This window comes from Hyperolius riggenbachi, chromosome 6 (assembly GCF_040937935.1).
Source record: "Hyperolius riggenbachi isolate aHypRig1 chromosome 6, aHypRig1.pri, whole genome shotgun sequence".
NCBI classification, from domain to species: domain Eukaryota; kingdom Metazoa; phylum Chordata; class Amphibia; order Anura; family Hyperoliidae; genus Hyperolius; species Hyperolius riggenbachi.
The window spans coordinates 16,218,257-16,238,835 of NC_090651.1; the positions used below are offsets into that span (position 1 = coordinate 16,218,257).

The 20,579-nt window shown below is 45.6% G+C and overlaps 1 protein-coding gene across 11 annotated transcripts in view; it reads right to left on the reverse strand.

Moving 5' to 3' along the window:
- The window catches only part of PKNOX2 (PBX/knotted 1 homeobox 2), a 603,376-nt gene that overhangs the window by 214,300 nt on the left and 368,497 nt on the right, over positions 1-20,579 (reverse strand). Inside the window, exon 1 of one of the 11 annotated variants that reach the window (XM_068238892.1) lies at positions 2,662-2,725. The exons of the other annotated variants lie outside the window; for them this stretch is intronic. The gene's annotated coding sequence lies outside the window, so the exon portion shown is untranslated. Of the gene's footprint in view, positions 1-2,661; positions 2,726-20,579 lie in introns of those variants that run through there. 11 annotated transcript variants of the gene reach the window in all.

Below are 20,579 nucleotides of genomic sequence, written 5' to 3' on the forward strand. Positions count from 1 at the left end.
AAAAAGTTTTCTGCTGTTATGATTTGGAGTTATCACATACTTAAGGAACACTGGCCCTTTAGTAGTCGTGCCAAAGTATTGCATGCTGGGAGTTCTTTTTATCTATAATTAGAGATGTAGCGAACGGTTCCCGAACCGTTCGCCGGCGAACCACTCTGCTACTCTGGGCCTCTTACTACTTCCGGGTCGCAATGACCCGGAGTAGTACGCCTGCGCTGCCCGGCGGAGCGCGTCCTAGATCGCGCTCCTGTTGCCGGGCACTTTCTGCGCATGTGCGTGACGTCATGAGTGACGTCACGCTCATGCGCAGAGAGTGCCCGGCAACAGGAGCGCGATCTAGGACACGCTCCGCCGGGCAGCGCAGTCGTACTACTCCGGGTCATTGCGACCCGGAAGTAGTAAGAGGCCCAGAAAGGTTCGCCAGGCGAACGGTTCGGGCCATCACTATCTATAATCTATTCCTCCTCTTCCCTGCCAGCTTCTTATCTGAAACCTAATCCCCTACTCACTTGTGTTTACAAGCAAGGCTGAGGCGACTCAGCGATTGGAGGAGACAAGAAAAAAAGTTAAGGGCAGAAATGACATCACGAGTTAGCCTTAACTGTGGGCAAAAGACATGGCGCCCACCAGGAACAGAATTCTCGTAATTTACCATATAACATTCACTGAAATCAAAACGTGGACAGTATAATACATGTGTTATGTAAGTAGATCAAGTATTTATCTACTTATATATGTGTTTTTTTCCCTGGCATAGTATGGCTGATCCTACTGCTTTAAAGAGGAACTCCAGTGAAAATAATGTAATAAAAAGTGCTTAATTTTTACAATAATTATGTATAAATGATTTAGTCAGTGTTTGTCCATTGTAAAATCTTTTAAATCCCTGATTTACATTCTGACATTTATTACATGGTGACATTTTTACTGCTGGCAGGTGATGTAGCTGCTGCATGCTTTTTGGCAGTTGAAAACAGCTGTAAACAGCTATTTCCCACAATGCAGCAAGGTTCCCAGACAGGAAACTGCCAGGAGTACGTACTCAGAGCTTCTTGTGGGAGGGGTTTCACCACAATTTCCGTTATACAGCGCCCCCTGATGATCTGTTTGTAAAAAGGAATATATTTCTCATGTAAAAGGGGGTATCAGCTACTTGGTCGGCGTTTCTCTTTAAAGAGAACCCGAGGTGTGTTTAAAGAATGTTATCTGCATACAGAGGCTGGATCTGCCTATACAGCCCAGCCTCTGTTGCTATCTTAAACCCCACTAAGGTCCCCCTACACTCTGCAATCCCTCATAAATCACAGCCATGCTGTGAGGCTGTGTTTACATCTGTAGTGTCAGTCTCAGCTGCTCCCCCGCCTCCTGCATAGCTCCGGTCCCTGCCCTCGTCCCTTCCCTCCAATCAGCAGGGAGGGAAGGGATGCAGGCGGGGACTGGAGTTCTGCAGGAGGCGGGGAGAGCAGCAGACTGACACTATAGAGATAAACACAGCCAGCTCTGACAAGCTGTTTGTCAGCAGCGTGGCTGTGATTTATGAGGAATTGCAGAGTGCAGGGGGACCTTAGGGGGGTTTGGGATAGCAACAGAGGCTGGGCTGTATAGGCAGATCCAGCCTCTGTATGCAGATAATATTCTTCAAACCCACCTCGGGTTCTCTTTAACCCATTCGCGTTCCGTCGTTTTCACTTGAGAAATGTTCACCTCCCATTCATTAGCCTATAACTTTATCACTACTTATCACAATGAACTGATCTATATCTTGTTTTTTCTGTCCACCAATTAGGCTTTCTTTGGGGGGTACATTTTGCTAAGAGCCACTTTACTGTAAATGCATTTTAACAGGAAGAATAAGAAAAAAACGGAAAAAAACATTATTTCTCAGTTTTCAGCCATTATAGTTTTAAAATAATACATGCCTCCATAATTAAAACTCACGTATTGTATTTGCCCATATGTCCCGGTTATTACACCGTTAAAATTATGGCCCTATCACAATGTATGGCGACAATATTTTATTTGGAAATAAAGGTGCATTTTTTCCGTTTTGCATCTATCACTATTTACAAGTTTAAAATAAAAAAAAATATAGAAATATTTCATCTTTACATTGATATTTAAAAAGTTTAGACCCTTAGGTAAATATTTACATGTTTGTTTTTTTATTGTAATGTTTTTTTTTTTATATTAAACATTTTATTTGGGTATTTTTGGGAGGGTGGGATGTAAAGTATAGTTTTATAATGTAATTGTGTGTTGTTTTTAATTTTTTTTTAATTTTAGTTGTAGTTTTACTTTTTGGCCACAAGATGGCGGCCATGAGTTTGTTTACATGACGTCACTCTAAGCGTAACACACGCTTAGAGTGACGCATCGGGGAGGGAACGGCCAGAAAAAGCACAGCTTCCGAGAGAAGCTGTCGCTTTTTCAGCGGGGGAGAGGAATCAGTGATCGGGCACCATAGCCCGATACATGGATTCCGTGGCTACCGAATCCGCGGCCGGGAGTGCGCGTGCACGCGCGCGATCGGCCGCGGGAGCACGCATGGTTCCTGGACGTAGTTTCTACGTCCAGGAACCAAAATAGGTTAAAGAGAACCTGTACTGAGTAAAAATATTTAAAATAAACACATGAGGTAGCTTCAAATGAACATTACATTACCTTGCCATCAGTTCCTCTCAGAAGCTCACCATTTTCTTCTGACAATAATCCCTTCCAGTTCTGACAATATTTTGTCAGATCTGAAATATATCAGTTGCTGTCAGTAAAATATCAGTTGCTGTCAGTTATAGCTGAAAGCAAAACTGATGTACCAGGTAATGTCCATGTTTCCCTATGGCTCAAGTGGGCGATGTTACAGTTTAACTGTGTGCTGACCAGAAAGCTGTTATGGGTAATGGCCATTTTCAAAATGGAGGACGGAAAATTCCCTTGATCACAGTGAACAAACAGGATGCGGGACAGGAGAAAGACACTGAGGAGTAGACTACATGGAAGGTAAGTATGACTTGTGTATGCTTATTTTGACTTTTAATTTTCAGTTCAGGTTCTCTTTAAGGTTCATACACACCTACCAACTGCACAGGGCTAAAAAATACTTTATTTCTGAAGCTTTAAACATTTTCAGAGTTTGACACTGAACCAAGAATAGAAGAATCTTCCGATACTATTAAAGGATATCCAAGAATGTCAGAGAGGTGACTTGTTGACTGATCGAGAAAACAGGAGCGCAAAGGGCGATAAAGTGAAAAGCCAAGATGGCTGGCAAGCGGTCAGAGGTTCTCCTTCGAGGCCACATTCACGTCAACAATGCATAAATGACAACATGACAAGGGGTTGACCTTCTTAAACATCCAAGATTTACAGCTGCCGTTGTGTCATCCGCCACCGCACCGAACAGCTACGGACCAGCGGCCGCCACATGTTCTGGGGAAGGAGTAAAGTCTTCAGCATCCAAATCCCTGAGCGCTCTTCAAAAAAACACCAAACGTTATGACTCCAATAAAAATGAAAAACATTTCCAGAACCATTAGGGCTCATTATGAGCACATGAAAAGTTTCCACGAGCAGAAGCATGCCAGTCACAGCCTAGGTCCAAGCTCAGAAACATTGGCAGTCATTTCAATAAGCTGCGGGCCTGATGCTGCCTTTTCTGGCAGGGTCCCGGTGGAGCTCATTCTCAGCTTATTTTCTACGCAAGCCTCTGAAAGGTGAAGAACTGAAGGCCGAAGCCATAGCAAACTCCGTGGTTGCCAGGAGCAGAATGAGGTCATGAACAGAGCGTGGTGTCAGGAGGCCTGCGTGTGCTACACAGAGAGACGGAGGGAAGATCTGCCGCTGTATGTTCCTCTGTGGTGGAAGCAAAGCTGCTCCGACCAGCAGAGTAACAGACACGAGGCTAAACTCGCTACAAATTAGAACTCTCCGGTAAAGATCTCACATTGCAACCACCAGACACACCACAGGAAATGATACGCTTAAGACGTCCGCTGTGAGATGGATGTCTGAGGTTATGTACAATCAATACTTCCCTGATCAAAAATTGATCCGGAAATATAGTTTTGCGGCTGTGGACCACTTGATATCGATCAGTTGTAAACACAATTGTGATGGAATAGTGATCGGAACCTCAATGGGATCCGATTTGGTTTCTGGTAGATTTTTGTTAGATTAAGGCTCCTTTCACACTTATTGCATTTTTATTACGTCGTGGTACTCTCCCCCACAGCAGCGCTTGTTGCGTGGGCAACAGAAGTCTATGGGGACTTATAGTGGCGCGACACAACTGAAATAGCAAAATCAACCCAAGGCTGCCGCAAACTCTGCAGAGTGTTGTCGCATGATCTGTGCCTACTGCAAGGATTATGCAGCAATGCAGCTCTATAGTGTTGTGGTAAGTGCAAACAATCGTAGTTGGGGTGCACAGATGGAGAGCGACTAAACTTTGTGACGTACTTCCTGTCAAGCAGGGAGCACATCGCTGGTTGGGGGCGGAGCTACGCATATCACCCTGTCGTCGCACTCTGCCGCAGGATAATATGCACGGGGAATGGTGCGGTGCCATCGTCCTGCCTCTAGTTTTCCTGCCACAGGAAAATCACACCGCGCCATGTGTAAAAGTAATCTTAAGGGGTTACTAAAGCTAAAAAAAATGAATCAGATTAAAGTGAACCTCCAGACTAAAAATCTTCTCAGAAGCACTGAAAAGGCTTGGTGTTTCTTTACCAGTTTCACAGCATCAGAACTTTGTTTTTCTTACCCAAGCCTCATTTTTAGCTGCACAGAAGAAAACTGCCCGGGCATTTTTCCCCTGATGCTGTGCAAAGCATGATGGGATTTCTGATGGTGTTGTTCTCGTTCTGCTGTTTTGGCGCAAATTTGTTTTTTTTTTAAATTTTGAATTTGAGATTTGAAGCCTAGCGCGCGCAGCTGGGAGGGGTGATCAGCACACAGGACAGTTGGAACTGTGTCTCATGCTCTGTGTCACCTCCTTTCAACCAAAAAGATGGCTGCCCCCATGACAAAGATGGCTGCCCCCATGAACTCACAAACATTTGCCTGTTCTTTTAAAACAGGGTGGGTAAGAGATTATATTACCCATCTATTTTAATTAACATAACTTATGTAACTTAACCTCCTGAGCGGTCTGGACGAGCTCAGCTCGTCCATCACCGCCGGAGGCTGCCGCTCAGGCCCTGCTGGGCCGATTTTTATCAAATAAAGTGCAGCACACGCAGCCGGCACTTTGCCAGCCGCGTGTGCTGCCTGATCGCCGCCGCTCTGCGGCGATTCGCCGCGAGCAGCGGCGAAAGAGGGCCCCCCTAGCCGCCTGAGCCCTGCGCAGCCGGAACAAAAAGTTCCGGCCAGCGCTAAGGGCTGGATCGGAGGCGGCTGACGTCAGGACGTCGGCTGACGTCCATGACGTCACTCCGCTCGTCGCCATGGCGACGATCTAAGCAAAACAAGGAAGGCCGCTCATTGCGGCCTTCCTTGTTTATTATGGGCGCCGGAGGCGATCGGAAGAACGCCTCCGGAGCGCCCTCTAGTGGGCTTTCATGCAGCCAACTTTCAGTTGGCTGCATGAAATAGTTTTTTTTTAATTTAAAAAAAACCCTCCCGCAGCCTCCCTGGCGATCTTATCAGAACGCCAGGGTGGTTAAAGAGGATCTGTATTGTTAAAATCGCTCAAAAGTAAACATACCAGTGCGTTAGGGGACATCTCCTATTACCCTCTGTCACAATTTCGACGCTCCTCGCCGCATTAAAAGTGGTTAAAAACAGTTTTAAAAAGTTTGTTTATAAACAAACAAAATGGCCACCAAAACAGGAAGTTGGTTGATGTACAGTATGTCCACACATAGAAAATACATCCATACACAAGCAGGCTGTATACAGCATTCCTTTTGAATCTCAAGAGATCATTTGTGTGTTTCTTTCCCCCATGCACTGAAGTTTCAGGCTGCTCTTTTCTTCCTGCAAACAGCTTTGCCCTTGTTTGTAATTCCTCAGTATGTGAAAGCCCAGCCAGCTCAGAGGACGATTTATCCAGCTTGTAAAAGATAAGAGAGAAGAGAGAAGCTGCTCTAATCCTAAATAACACACAGGCCGTGTGGAGAGAGGGGCCTGGAATTGTGAGTTCATAGCAGAACCACCACACTGAAGAACTTGGCAGCGTTCCAGACACAGGCCGACAAGTCTGACAGGGGAAAGATACATTGATTTATTACAGAGATAGTGATAGCAGAGAGTGCTGCAGTTAGCCAGAACACATTAGAAAAGCTTTTGGAACTTGTAGGATGATAAAAAACAGGATGCAATTTTTGTTACGGAGTCTCTTTAATGACAGTATGTTTGTTTAGGCTGAAGTTCCCCTTTAACCTACCTGGGGGCTTCTTGCAGCCCCATAAAGTCATCCTTCTGAGTGTCCCTCCATTGAGCAGCGCCGGCAACCCCTGTAAAGCTGGCTGGTCGCGGTCAGTCGCATGCGTGGCCCCGAGCCGCACGCACCCTGACCTCGCTCCAACTGCCAGGAGCGCTCTGCGCATGTGCAGTACCGATTTTCATGTACTATGCATGCGCAGAATACTTCTGGCATGCCAGGAGCGTGGAGAGAAGACTCATGGCCGGCCAGCTTTGAGGGGGTCGCTGCTGCTAGCCCGGAGGGGCTCGGAAGGAGGGTGTGTGAACGGGATGACTCCAGGGGGCTGCAAGAGGCCCCAGGTAACTTAAACTGATTTTTTTTCCACTTTAGATTTCCTTTAAGGTATTTCATCAAATGAAACTTCTTTATATTAAAAACATCTCATGAGTCTGACTGCCCGTCTACCATAAGTAAGGAGTTCAAGGCAAGACTCCCTAACACTGCAGGGTGGCCTCTTTAGTGCGTCCCAGTGGCTGCAGCTCTTGAGCGCTTTGAGTCCGACAGGAGAAAAGCGCTATACAAATGTTCGGATTATTATTATTATTATGTTGAACTTAATGAATGTCTGTAAAAAATTAGGGGCTTTCTTGAAAAAAGGAGCGAAGAGCTCGAATTTTGCATAATCCTAATGCAACATTTCCAGCAAATTTGTAATTTATTGGTGAGGAAAACAAAAGAGCCGGGCACCAGCTCAGTATGCAGAAATTCCACCGATTTATTTCATCCCCAGACAAGACGACACAATTATGATAGCAACAATCTGACAGCTGTTTCGCAAGCTGCTAGCTTACTTCCTCAGAGATCTCTTGTCTTGTCTGGGGATGGAATAAATCGGTGGAATTTCTGCATACTGAGCTGGTGCCCGGATCATTTGTTTTCCTAACCAATGTTTAACAGTGTTCTTATCTGGAGGCACAGCAAGTACTCTACCGGCCCCCCCAGAGGGCTCCTATTGCAGCATCTAGTGCCGATCTATTACTCTACACAAAAAAATTGTAATTTATTTTGCTCGTGACCATAATTAGGAGCCCCCATTCAGTACACGCCACAGTGACCAAATTTGCTAGCTATGTTAAGGAAAACAGAGGGAAATTGGAACAAGTAAAAAATAATTTTTGAAATTGTAATTACATGTAATCGTAATTGCGAAATGTCATGCAAGATTTTGCATAAGCTAAATTTTGCACATAACAAAGGAGGAATGGCGGGAATTCAGGGAAGCAGGAAATTTGGGCGCCAGTGGCTAATGGGCGATTTGGGGGGCCGTTAGGCGCTGATGCAAATATCGCCTATGAGGCAACCAAAGCAGGAATTTGGGCGCACAATAATTATCGTTTTCAAAATTACAAAATTATAGTTTTTGAATTTGTTTTTTGTTTTGAAAATTAGAATGTTATAATTTTTGACATTGTTAATGTTTTGTATTTACAAAGTGTTCATTTTTGAAAATTATCGTTTTAAAATGTATCGTTTTTGAACATTTTAGGGTTAGGAAGGGATGTTTTACGGTTAGAGGTCAGGAAGGGGGATTGTAGGGTTAGGTATCAGGAAGGGGGTTTTAGGATTAGGCATCAGGAAGATCCGTTTTAGGGTTAGGCGTCGGGGGGTTAAGGTTAGGCATCAGGAAGGGGGGGGGGGGTTAGGGTTAGGCTTCAGGAAGGGGGGGTTAGGTGTCAGGAAGGGGGGGTTTAGGTTTAGGCTTCAGGAAGGGGGGGTTAGGTGTCAGGAAGGGGGGGGGGGTTAGGGTTAGGCTTCAGGAAGGGGGGGTTAGGTGTCAGGAAGGGGGGGTTTAGGTTTAGGCTTCAGGAAGGGGGGGTTAGGTGTCAGGAAGGGGGGGTTTAGGGTTAGGCTTCAGGAAGGGGGGGTTAGGTGTCAGGAAGGGGGGGTTTAGGGTTAGGCTTCAGGAAGGGGGGGTTAGGTGTCAGGAAGGGGGGGGGGGTTAGGGTTAGGCTTCAGGAAGGGGGGGTTAGGTGTCAGGAAGGGGGGGTTTAGGTTTAGGCTTCAGGAAGGGGGGGTTAGGTGTCAGGAAGGGGGGGTTTAGGGTTAGGCTTCAGGAAGGGGGGGTTAGGTGTCAGGAAGGGGGGGGGGGGTTAGGGTTAGGCTTCAGGAAGGGGGGGTTTAGGGTTAGGCTTCAGGAAGGGGGGGTTAGGTGTCAGGAAGGGGGGGGGGTTAGGGTTAGGCTTCAGGAAGGGGGGGTTAGGTGTCAGGAAGGGGGGGTTTAGGGTTAGGCTTCAGGAAGGGGGGGTTAGGTGTCAGGAAGGGGGGGGGGGGGTTAGGGTTAGGCTTCAGGAAGGGGGGGTTAGGTGTCAGGAAGGGGGGGTTTAGGGTTAGGCTTCAGGAAGGGGGGGTTTAAGGTTAGGTATCAGGAAGGGGGTTTTAGGATTAGGCATCAGGAAGATCCGTTTTAGGGTTAGGCGTCGGGGGGTTAAGGTTAGGCATCAGGAAGGGGGGGTTAGGTGTCAGGAAGGGGGGGGGGGGGTTAGGGTTAGGCTTCAGGAAGGGGGGGTTAGGTGTCAGGAAGGGGGGGTTTAGGGTTAGGCTTCAGGAAGGGGGGGTTTAGGGTTAGGCTTCAGGAAGGGGGGGTTAGGTGTCAGGAAGGGGGGGTTAGGTATCAGAAAGGGGGTTTTAGGATTAGGCATCAGGAAGATCCGTTTTAGGGTTAGGCGTCGGGGGGTTAAGGTTAGGCATCAGGAAGGGGGGGTTAGGTGTCAGGAAGGGGGGGGGGTTAGGGTTAGGCTTCAGGAAGGGGGGGTTAGGTGTCAGGAAGGGGGGGTTTAGGGTTAGGCTTCAGGAAGGGGGGGTTTAGGGTTAGGCTTCAGGAAGGGGGGGTTAGGTATCAGAAAGGGGGTTTTAGGATTAGGCATCAGGAAGATCCGTTTTAGGGTTAGGCGTCGGGGGGTTAAGGTTAGGCATCAGGAAGGGGGGGTTAGGTGTCAGGAAGGGGGGGGGGTTAAGGTTAGGCATCAGGAAGGGGGGGTTAGGTGTCAGGAAGGGGGGGGGGGTTAGGGTTAGGCTTCAGGAAGGGGGGGTTAGGTGTCAGGAAGGGGGGGTTTAGGGTTAGGCTTCAGGAAGGGGGGGTTAGGTGTCAGGAAGGGGGGGTTTAGGTTTAGGTGTCGTGAAGTGTGGTTTTAGGGTTAGGTACCAAGAAGGGCGGTTTCAGAGTTAGGCGTCAATTGGGGGGGTTTAGGGTTAGGTGTCAGGAAGGGAGGTTAAGGGTTAGGAATCAGTAAGGGCGGTTTTAGGGTTAGGGGTCAGGAAGAGGGGTTTTAGGCTTAGGCGTCAGGGAGGGGGGTTTTAGGGTTAGGCGTCAGGGAGGGGGGTTTTAGGCTTAGGCGTCAGGAAGGGTGGTTTTAGGCTTAGGCGTCAGGAAGGGTGGTTTTAGGCTTAGGCGTCAGGGAGGGGGGTTTTAGGGTTAGGCGTCAAGGAGGGGGGGTTAGGAGTTAGGCATGAGGAAGGGTAGTTTAAGGGTTAAGCATTAGGAATGGGGGTTTTGGGGTTAGGTGTCAGGAAGGGCAATTTGCAAACTGAGGAATTTATTTGCTGCATAGGTTTGTCTCAAGACGGTTTGAATAACAGATTGGTGTAATGATGCTATACACGTGTAGCAGTTCATGCAAAAGACCTCAGAAATGCTTTTGTAGTCCATTTACTTCCTTCTTCCTCATACATGTGCTGTGCACACAAAAGTTAAGAAATATCTGGTGATCTCATTCTCACTTTGTTTTAGGCCCGGGACCCACTCAGAGCGACTCTGCAGCACTTGTCAATCGCCAGCGATCAGGAAAGTGCTGCCACAGTCCATCCCTATGGGGGTGTTTCCACATGCAAATCGCTGGTTGTAGAATTTTGGGAGCAATTCCGGAGTATTTGGCCAAATCGCGATTTCTCCGGGAATCGAGGTAAAATCGTGGCACTTCCGTGACTGGGCAATCATGGGCCCTTTGTGATTTTCCACAAGGCGTCTGTAGCGAGTCCCAGGCCTAACAAACGATTGTCGGTAGATCAGACCCGCCGGGATGGATTTGAAAGATTGAGATAAATATCTTTTGTCACTATTTTTGGAAATGTTTTGGACATTATTTTGCTATTATTATTATTGATCTTTAAAGCACCAACATAATTCCGCGGTGTTGTATCTTTTTTATTAGCATCATTGTCAGATCGCTCGTTGGTTTTCCAAAGACTTTTATCTCAGGTGTGTACGCAGCTTTAGCGAGAATGCTGCAGCGCTGTTGAAATAAAATCCGGAGCAGAAAGGGTGCATTACATGCCCGGTGCTGAAACACTTCATCGTTAAGTAAAATTAACACGTTTGAAGTGAGCAGCCGTCACATGGAGGATTCAATATTACATATTGCTATAACACCGATCTGCAGACTCGAGATTTTTCACATTGTCGTCAATTAAACAGCAAGGAAAATGTGAGAAAGAAAATTGGCATGCCTGAAATCATAGCCTGGAATAAGTGAGCCGAGATCCGGCAAGCATGGCAGGAACAGGGCAGCCATTCGTACAGACACACATACAACGCGGGGAAATGTATACAGAGGGTGCAGCACTGGGATCCTGGGATTATATGAAATAAGACACTATCTGCATGGAGGCTGTATGTCCTCCCCATGTCTGTATAGGTTTCCTCTGGGATTACGTATTGCGGTGCTGCCGCAAATGAAAATAGCACCGGAGATTTTGACACAGCTGGCACCACCATAGGCCGTAATAGGAATTCGGCTAAAACGCGCTCAGATAGTAATTTGGGCGCCATCAAAAGACAGAGCGCAAATTACTTTAAAAACAGCGTTATTCAAGAGACACTGAAGCGAAAAAAAAAATGATGATATTATGATTTGTATGTGTAGCACAGCTAAGAAATAAAACATTAAGATCAGATACATCAGTCTAATTGTTTCCAGTAGAGGAAGAGTTGAGAAACTCCAGTTGTTATCTCTATGCAAACAAGCCATTAAGCTCTCCGACTACGTTAGTCGTGGAGAGGGCTGTTATCTGACTTTTATTATCTCAACTGTTCCTGGACTACCGTATATCCTCGAGTATAAGCCGAGTTTTTGAGGCCAAAAAAGTGGCCCAAAAGTGGGGGTCTCGGCTTATACTCGAGTGCCCACCTCCCCGAGTGCACCTTCCTTCCGCAGAGTGTAAAAAAAAAAAAAGCTGAGCAGCGCTAATGGTTGATTAACTTCCCCCTCCCGCTCGCCGCAATGTGTACAGTAACCCGCATGTCCTCCTCCCCGCTATGTGTAAAGTGCTGTAATCCATGTGACAGTCTCTCCCTGGCAGACTGGAGTGTGTTGCCAACCTTGGAATTGTCCTCCGTGTCCCCCGAGTGTCACCATATGCAGCGCAGCTTTGAGTAACTTTGATCCGCGCTGTGTTCGGATGCCTCTTCCTGCCTGTCGCAGGCTCGTTGCTATGACTCAATCACGTGCACCACGTGCGGCGTCATAGCAACGAGCCTGCGACAGGCAGGAAGAGGCATCCGAACACAGCGCGGATCACTGTGAGTTACTCAAAGCTGCGCTGCATATGGTGACACTTGGGGGACACGGAGGACAATTCCAAGGTTGGCAACACACTCCAGTCTGCCAGGGAGAGACTGTCACATGGATTACAGCACTTTACACATAGCGGGGAGGAGGACATGCGGGTTACTGTATACATTGCGGCGAGCGGGAGGGGGAAGTTAATCAACCATTAGCGCTGCTCAGCTTTTTTTTTATTTTTTTTTTACACTCTGCGGAAGGAAGGTGCACTCGGGGAGGTGGGCACTCAAGTTACACATAGCGGGGGAGAGGGGCATGTGGGTTACTGTACTCATTGCGGCAAACGGGAAGGGGGCACAGATTACTGTACACATAGCCACGAGCAGGAGGGGAGGGGGGAGTTATGTGATCATTAGTGCTGCTCAGCTTTTTTTCCCTTTTTTTACACATTGCGGTGGGGGAGTGCAGGGGGGCACGCTGCCATTAGTGATAGCTTTTAACGCAGAACTCAGTACTTTCTCTCTGCTCTATAAGATACGCACCTTAAGATAGTAAAGAAAAACAATTCTTTGTTACAGCTGATACAAAATCCTGCAATACATCTGCAGTGCGTCTACTTCCTGCTTTCATGGAAGCAGACATATTAACATCCTGTGCTTTCAAATGAGCTTATTTACCTTGACAGGTGACACAGGAGAGTTCAAATTACAATTTGTGATTAGACAGATGAGGAGGAGGAATTATTTTTATTATTAATGCTGCTGCATTTCCTACCCTCGGCCTATACTCGGATCAATCATTTTTTCCAGGATTTTTTGGTAAAAGTTGGGGGGTCGGCCTATACTCGAGTCGGCTTATACTCGAGTATATACGGTATTTACTTTTCCTCTGCTAGAGGAGAGGTCATTACTTCACAGACTGCTCTGAAAGAATCATTTTGAATACTGAGTGTTGTGTAATCTGCACATATTATAGAATGATGCAATGTTAGAAAAAACACTATATACCTGAAAATAAAAGTATGAGAATATTTTCTTTGCTGCTAATCTTCTAGTAATTATTCATAGTACACAACCAATTCACTATATCATATTTTTTTTTTCCGCATGTAGTGTCTCTTTCAGCCGCCAGCGACAGCTGGCAGCCAAATTACATATTTCCCCCACTGTCCACGGCTATCTAGAGGGGGAACAGTCTCGCCGCCGGGACTTTTGCAGGAGCAGGATGAGCCATTTATCGGCTTTATCCTGCTCCCAAATTTACCAGTGGCTTAATTATAGGTACGTGCTCTGCCGTGCCGCTAGTAAAAATATTGGTAATTTACATTACCCTTATTGTACTATAGTGTACCCATTCTCACCTGAACCCTCCCCTCCTAGAGCATAAAACTAACCCTCTCACCTAATGCCTAACCCTAACCTCTTCCTCTGGCAATTAAAAGACAGCTATTGTAGCAGATCAACTACAAAATAGACAATGGGCTCCTCTGTTCCTTCCGTAGCTACTATACAATCAGTTACTAGTACCGCATCATGCGCCCAACTCATCGCCGGGGCGTCTGATTACCAATATGTTGTATAGTTCAAATCATCTGATCCGTTCCTCAGGGCATTCTGGTTTTCTCTCATAATGTAGAAAATGCTAAACAAACAAATAAACACAGAACATTTATATCGCGCTTTTCTCCTGGCAGACTCAAAGCGCCAGAGCTGCAGCCACTATGGCATGTAGCAGTGTTAGGGAGACTAGCCCAAGGTCCCCTACTGAATAAGTCCTGGCTTACTGAACAGGCAAAGCCGAGATTCGAACCCGGGTCTCCTGTGTCAGAGGCAGAGCCCTTAACCATTACACTATCCAGCCACTGATAAGTAATTGCTCCCTCTGCCCGGAAAAAAAAAATCCTTAGTCCTCGATAGCTATAATAGACTATGGAGACCGTGAGCTCCTCTGAGGACAGTCAGTGACATGACTATGTACTCTGTAATGTGCTGCAGGAGATGTCAGTGCTATATAAATACATAATAATAGTATGGTAGGACATTAGACTATGGGCTTGATTCACTATGCGGTGCTAATCTACTTAGCACGTCTAAAGTCTTTAGGCGCGCTAACCAGTGTGCTAAGTAGGTTAGCACCGGTTTTCTCAATCAGATCACGCGCTAAGTACCGCACGCAAAGTTTTACGCGCGCAAAGTCCTATGCGCGTGCTAAGTCCCATAGGCTTTACTGGGCACTTCGAGCGGAGCGCCCTGCGCTGTGCAGTGCGCGCATAAAGATTTAAGCGCATAAAGTTTTACGCGCGAAAAGCTTGTTTAGACGTGCTAAGGGGGTTTTCACAGGCGTGCTAACAGTTAGCACCGCTTTGTGAATTAAGCCCTGTGACTATGGTAGGATTAGATAGTGAGCTCCTCTGAGGACACATAATTTACCCTGCCTGCCGGTAATTAGATGCCTCCGAGGGAGCTAGTAAAAAAGGGCGCACAGGGATAGTGGACAGAAAGGGCGCCGCCATAGACTGCAATGCAAAATATCGGCTATTCGGCGCCCGACAGGAAAAAAGGGCGCCTGAGAAATAGCGGTTACAGGGATCGTGTTAACAAAAGTTTTCCTTTACAGAATAAGGTTTATAACAAATATCGTTTACAAGTTCGTTTTGAGTTTGTGTTATACTTATTTTTTGTTTTTAAATTTCGCTTATATCAGTTTTTACATATTTTTTAGTTTAAAAATTTCGCTTACAGAAGTATAACAACTAAATTTTCGTTTACACTTCTTCTTTGATCATTTAAAAATTTGTTTTCATACATATAATGCGTAAATACCGGTTTCAACCTTATTGTATTAGAAATACATCGCTTTTCGTATTAACTTTGTTTTTACACTTATAATGCGTTGATTATAGTTACTAAAATATCGCTTTTAATATTACTGTTATTTTAAGATTTCTAATACGTACGTGATTGTAAGGCTATCTATTGTATTGTATATATTTATATATACTTTTCTCTATTTATAATATTAATGTATACGTGATTTTAAGGCTATTTTAAGGCTATTTATTCTATTACAAATATATAAATTATTTTATTCATGTTATTTGTAGAGAAGTATTTTAAGGATTAAATATATTATTGTTTATATGTGTTTAGTGTGTTTGTACGGTACGGATGGTTAGGTTTAGGCATTACCAGGGGGGTCTAGGGGTTAGGGATAGGTACAGGGAGGGTTAGGTATAGTTACACTATAATATACGCAACCAGGGGGTGGTTAGGGTTAGGCACCACCAGGGGGCTCTTAGGGTTAGGCACCACCAGGGGGGGTCTTAGTGTTAGGCACCACCAGGGGGGTCTTAGGGTTAGGCACCACCAGGGGGATCTTAGGGTTAGGCACCACCAGGGGGGTCTTAAGGTTAGGCACCACCAGGGAGGTCTTAGGGTTAGGCACCACCAGGGAGGTCTTAGGGTTAGGCACCACCAGAGGGGTCAAAGGGTTAGGGATAGGTACAGGGAGGGCTCTGTGTGAGAGTAAGGTTAGGTATAGTTACAGCACCATATATGTAATATATATAATTTATTAAATTATGTATATTTAAACAAAGAGGGGGTCTAGGGGATAGGGATAGGGAGAGATCTGTGTGAGCCTACAGTAAGGTATAATTACAGTAAAATATCTGTAAAACCTACCATTGCATTGCTATGCTTAATACAAGTGTAAATATCGTTTTTGTTATAGACGCTATTTGACATTTCATTTCAGAATTCGTTTGTTGTTATAGACGGTATTTTGCCATTTAATTTCCGTTTATTTAACCTATTTAGCACTAAATTTTCGTTTACAACCCCTTAAAAGAAAAATATGGTTTTGCATTAAAACTAAAAATTTCGGCTATACCCCTTTTTTCCAGGCGCCCTTTTTTGATACACGCGCCTCAGAGTGCCCAAATTTAACTTATTTGCTGCACATCACGGCTTTGCGGTAGAGGGGGGCTAAAGGTTTAGGAGGGGGGTAAGGTTAGGCACCAGCAGGGGGGTTTAGGGTTAGGCACCAATAGAGGGAGTCTTAGGGTTAGGCACCAGCAGGGGGGTTTAGGGTTAGGCACCAATAGAGGGAGTCTTAGGGTTAGGCACCAGCAGGGGGGTTTAGGGTTAGGCATCAGTAGAGGAAGGGTTCTATGTGAGAATAGGGTTAGGATAAGCCATAGTAAAATATCTGTAAAACTTACTGATATTTTATTTTAGTAGAATATCACTAATTTTAGCAATATTCTACTAGCGGCAATCCCTGCGCCCTTCTTTCCAGGTGTCTTTATTTCATGTATGCTATTCTGCCACTGTTCATGCAACGCTGATGTCCAGACCGGCTTATGCCAATGGTGCGGTTTTATTTCTGCCATGGCGACAGTTTTATTTCCCTCTCGCCCCGTGTCGCACATGTGGAACGAGTCTGTTGTTTTCCATGGCTTATTAGAAAGTAAAAACAGAATTCAAATCTGCTCCATTAATTACATGTCAAAGCCCAGACATTTAAAATTCCAGGTGTGCGTCGCGAGAAGCAAAGAACGGGGTTTAGGGGAGGATTGTGCTGATTCCTTGCAGCGAATTGCCCCAGAGGCTGCAGCTCGGCCGCTAAAACAGCCATCAGCAGGCATTTCCCCGAACGCCTAATTAACAGGCAGGCTGACAGTGCTGCCTCTCCATGGGAGGCCCCCGCTATGGCCTGGAAGCACAGAGAACGAGACAGCGCAGGCGGCTCACAGGGAAATCAATGCCATCGCTGCAGCTCCTGTGTGGCAGTGCATTGAAGGAGGAAAGCTTTATTAAGGTACACATTTGCACAACTGCTCCAAGCTCTCAGCAGTCTCCTCCCCTGCCAGACGAGAAGGAAAAACACACAAAATAGACTGCAAAATAATGATAATAGGGAGCCCAGTGAGGAACTGGTCAGTGGCATAATCAGAGAGGGAGAGGAAGGCAGGAAGATCAGATGTATACACACAACACAGCCGCACTTGTACACAAATCACAAGCAGGAAACTTAGGCGTCCGTGGCTAATGGAAGATTTGGGTGCAGCCAAAGGCGCTAATAGAAATATCGGCTATTGGTCATCGAAAGCAAAACTTTGTAGTTTTTTAGATAATTGTTATCGGTTTAAAGATCAGAAAACACTAGAGTTTATACTAAGTTTATACTAATACTAAAATATTTGTAGTTTTTTGTTTTGAAATGTATCGTTTTGAAAATTTTAGGGTTAGTAAGGGGGGTTTCAGGGTTAGATGTCAGGAAGGAGGGTTTTAGGGTTAAGCATCGGGAAGGGGTATTCTAAGGTTAGGCGTCAGTAAGGAAGGTTTTAGGGTTAGGTATCAGGAAGGGGGGTTTTAGGTCTAGGAGTAAGGAAGGGGGGGTTAGAATGAAGTGTCAAGAGGAGGGGGGGGTCTTAGGGTTAGGTGTCAGGAAGGGGGGTTCAGGGTTAGGCATCAGGAAGGGGGGTGTTAGGGTCAGGCATCAAGGCGTTTAGGGTTAGGTGTCAGAAAGAAGGGTTTTAGGGTTAGGTTTAGTTATAGAGTCATACTATCCTCATTACCACTGTAAATTGTTTTTTGTTTTCATTTGGCGCCTTTCATTTGGTGCCCAATTTACAATGGTATTCGTTTACACTTATATCTGTTCACAGGTCACCCATTTATCCTTGCACCTGTATTTTATGCACGCTACAAATCTGCAACAGCTACTAAACACCAAAACTTTATTCAGCGTTCTTCCGCTTTACTGTACATTTTTTTTACTAGGTACGCCTAATTGTTTAAAGGAGTCATCAGGGAAAAATACAAAAATTAGCCTTACTCACCTGGGGCTTTCTCCAGCCCCTTGCCACCGACTGTCCCACGCTGACCGCTCCGCTCTCCGCCGCCGTCACGGGCTCCCCGCACGCTGTTCAGGCCGACCTCAAGGTTGTCCTTACCGCGGCTGCGTTGCTGTCAATCATGGCCACGTGGTCTACGGCGCACTGAGCAGGAGTAGTAGTTCTGCGCCTGCGCATTGCACCGCGGACCACGTGGCCATGATTGACAGCAGCGCAGCCGCAGTAAGGACGACCTCGAGGTCGGCCTGAACAGCGTGCGGAGAGCCCGGGACACAGCAGAGGGCGGAACTGTCAGCGTTGGACAGCCGGCTGCAAGGGGCTGGAGAAAGCCCCAGGTGAGTAAGGCTGATTTTTTTTATTTTTCCCTGATGACTCCTTTAACCTTTTGGGGACCGCCTATATTAAATCCTACGCCGCACTTGTGGCTATTCTAGCCTGATGCGGTGTAGGATTTACGTTGCCCGCCATTTACGCTCCCGACGCGATCGTGCGCACCCAAGAGGGGGGATTAAGCTGTCATATGACAGCTGACATCTCCCATCAGTGATCAGGAGCCTTCGCGTATGGCTCCTGGTCATGTGATATCTACGATCGTCAGCAGAGAACTGCAGAGGTAGGGGGGAAAGAAGAGGATCCACTCAACTTCCTGTCGATCACCGGCGAATGGCGCTCCCCTCCGCTCTGGCCGGCATCCCCGCTCGCTGTGACGTAAGTCCCGGGTCGCGGCTTGATGACGTCATCAAGCCGCAACCCGGGACTTAGCGGCAGTACGAGCAGGGATGCCGGCCAAAGCGGAGGGGTCCACAGCGGCTCATCGCTGGAGCCTGGGAGGTGAGTAAAGACTGCCAGCTACAGGGGGGACACCTGGCCACACTTATGACACTATGCCAAGCAAGCCTTAACATGGATCCAGCTGCCTGACCCCCCCAAATGCGCGCCCACCCCCAATGCAAAAACGCTTGGTCCTCAACCACTTGAGCCTTCAGTCGTTTTTCACCTTATGCATCCGAGCATTTTTCACATCCCATTCATTCCCCAATAACTTTATCACTACTTACCACAATGAATTGATCTATATCTTGTTTTTTCCACCCCCAATTAGGCTTTCTTTGGGTGGTACATTTTGCTAAGAATTATTTTTTTCTAAATGTATTTTCACAGGAATATTAGGAAAAAATGGGAAAAAAAATCATTATTTCTCAGTTTTCAGCCATTATAGCTTTAAAATAACACACGCTACCATAATAAAACCCACGTATTTTATTTGCCCATTTGACCCGGTTATTATACCATTTAAAGCGGAATATAACCCTGCATTTCAACTTTGCTCTAAAACATTATTTACAGTATATTATATGCAACCAGCATTTTTTTTTTACTAGACCAGCATTGGAAGGGTTACACAGGGCTTTAAAGTCCCTGGAGATTTCTGCAGACGCATCCGAACTTGAGTTAGATACTTTTTGTTTACACAAATGTATCTAAGTGTTTATTGTGACTCATCTCTCTCACTGAGAAGGAGTTGGAGGACAGCCAAAGAGTGTGTAACATTTCTAAATATATACATATAACTAAATAGAATGTAACTATCTGAACGTCTGCTCGGAACTTAAAACCTCTGTGTTTAACCCTTCCAATGCTGGTCTAGTAAAAAAAAAATGCTGGTTGCATATAATATGCTGTAAATAATGTTTTAGAGCAAAGTTGAAATGCAGGGTTATATTCCGCTTTAAATTATGTCCCTATCAAAATGTATGGCGCCAATATTTTGTTTGGAAATAAAGGTGCATTTTTTTAGTTTTGCGTCCATCACTATTTTCAAGCTTATAATTGAAAAATTTTAATTGTATACCCTCTTCACATGCATATTAAAAATGTTCAGACCCTTCAGTAACTATTTGTTTTTTTTTTAAATTGTAATTTTTTTTATATTAGTTAAAAATTTTGTTTGGGTATTTTTTGGGTGTGGGGTGTAATTTTAAATGTAATTTATTGTGTCTTTTTGTAATAAAAATATATGTACATGTAGTTTCACTATTTGGTCACAAGATGGCACAGTGATTTTTTTTGTTTTTCTATCCTGTGAGCGAGCGCTCTCGCTTACAGAAACTACAAGGAAGACATGATTTTTTTTTTCTTTCAGAAAGACCGCGGCCTCTTTTTTTAGAAAGACCACGGGGGCGCGCACATGCGTGCAGCAGCCTTTTGGACGTGAAAGTCATGTCCAAAAGGCGAAAATGGTTAAGGTAGGTTAGGCAGCCGATCCCAAAAGGGTTAAAGCTCAAATTTTCATGAAAACATAATGGATACACATTTTTTCAAAACTTTCTTGAAAATGTGTTCTCTCAATCCAGTTTAATTTAGTGAATACTCCCATCTGTGTGAAATGTGATATTTCCGTAGAAATTACAACTAAACGAAAAAGACCATATTTGCTCAAACTGAAAATGTTGTACCTCGGCCCCACTGTCTCCAAGCACGAACCCTCTGACAAGAGCTTATCGGATATGTCATCATAGCCGTGCTCCTTGTCCACAAGGGGCTCAGTGCTACTCCCAGTCTCGTGAAGTCACTCAATGTGCACAAAGACTCAGACCAAGAGGAAAGAAAAGACCAGAGGACACCTAGTGGCTGCAGTGGGAGTGCTAGAGACCCAGTGTTGGAAGAGGTAAGCCTTGGTAGGGGCGGCCTTAGGCAAGTGCCATCTGTGTAAATGCACAGGGCCACCATTCTTGGGTGGGGGTACCAAATGCACTCACCGAGGGATAACCTTGTCACTGCCAGTGCCTCACGTAACTGC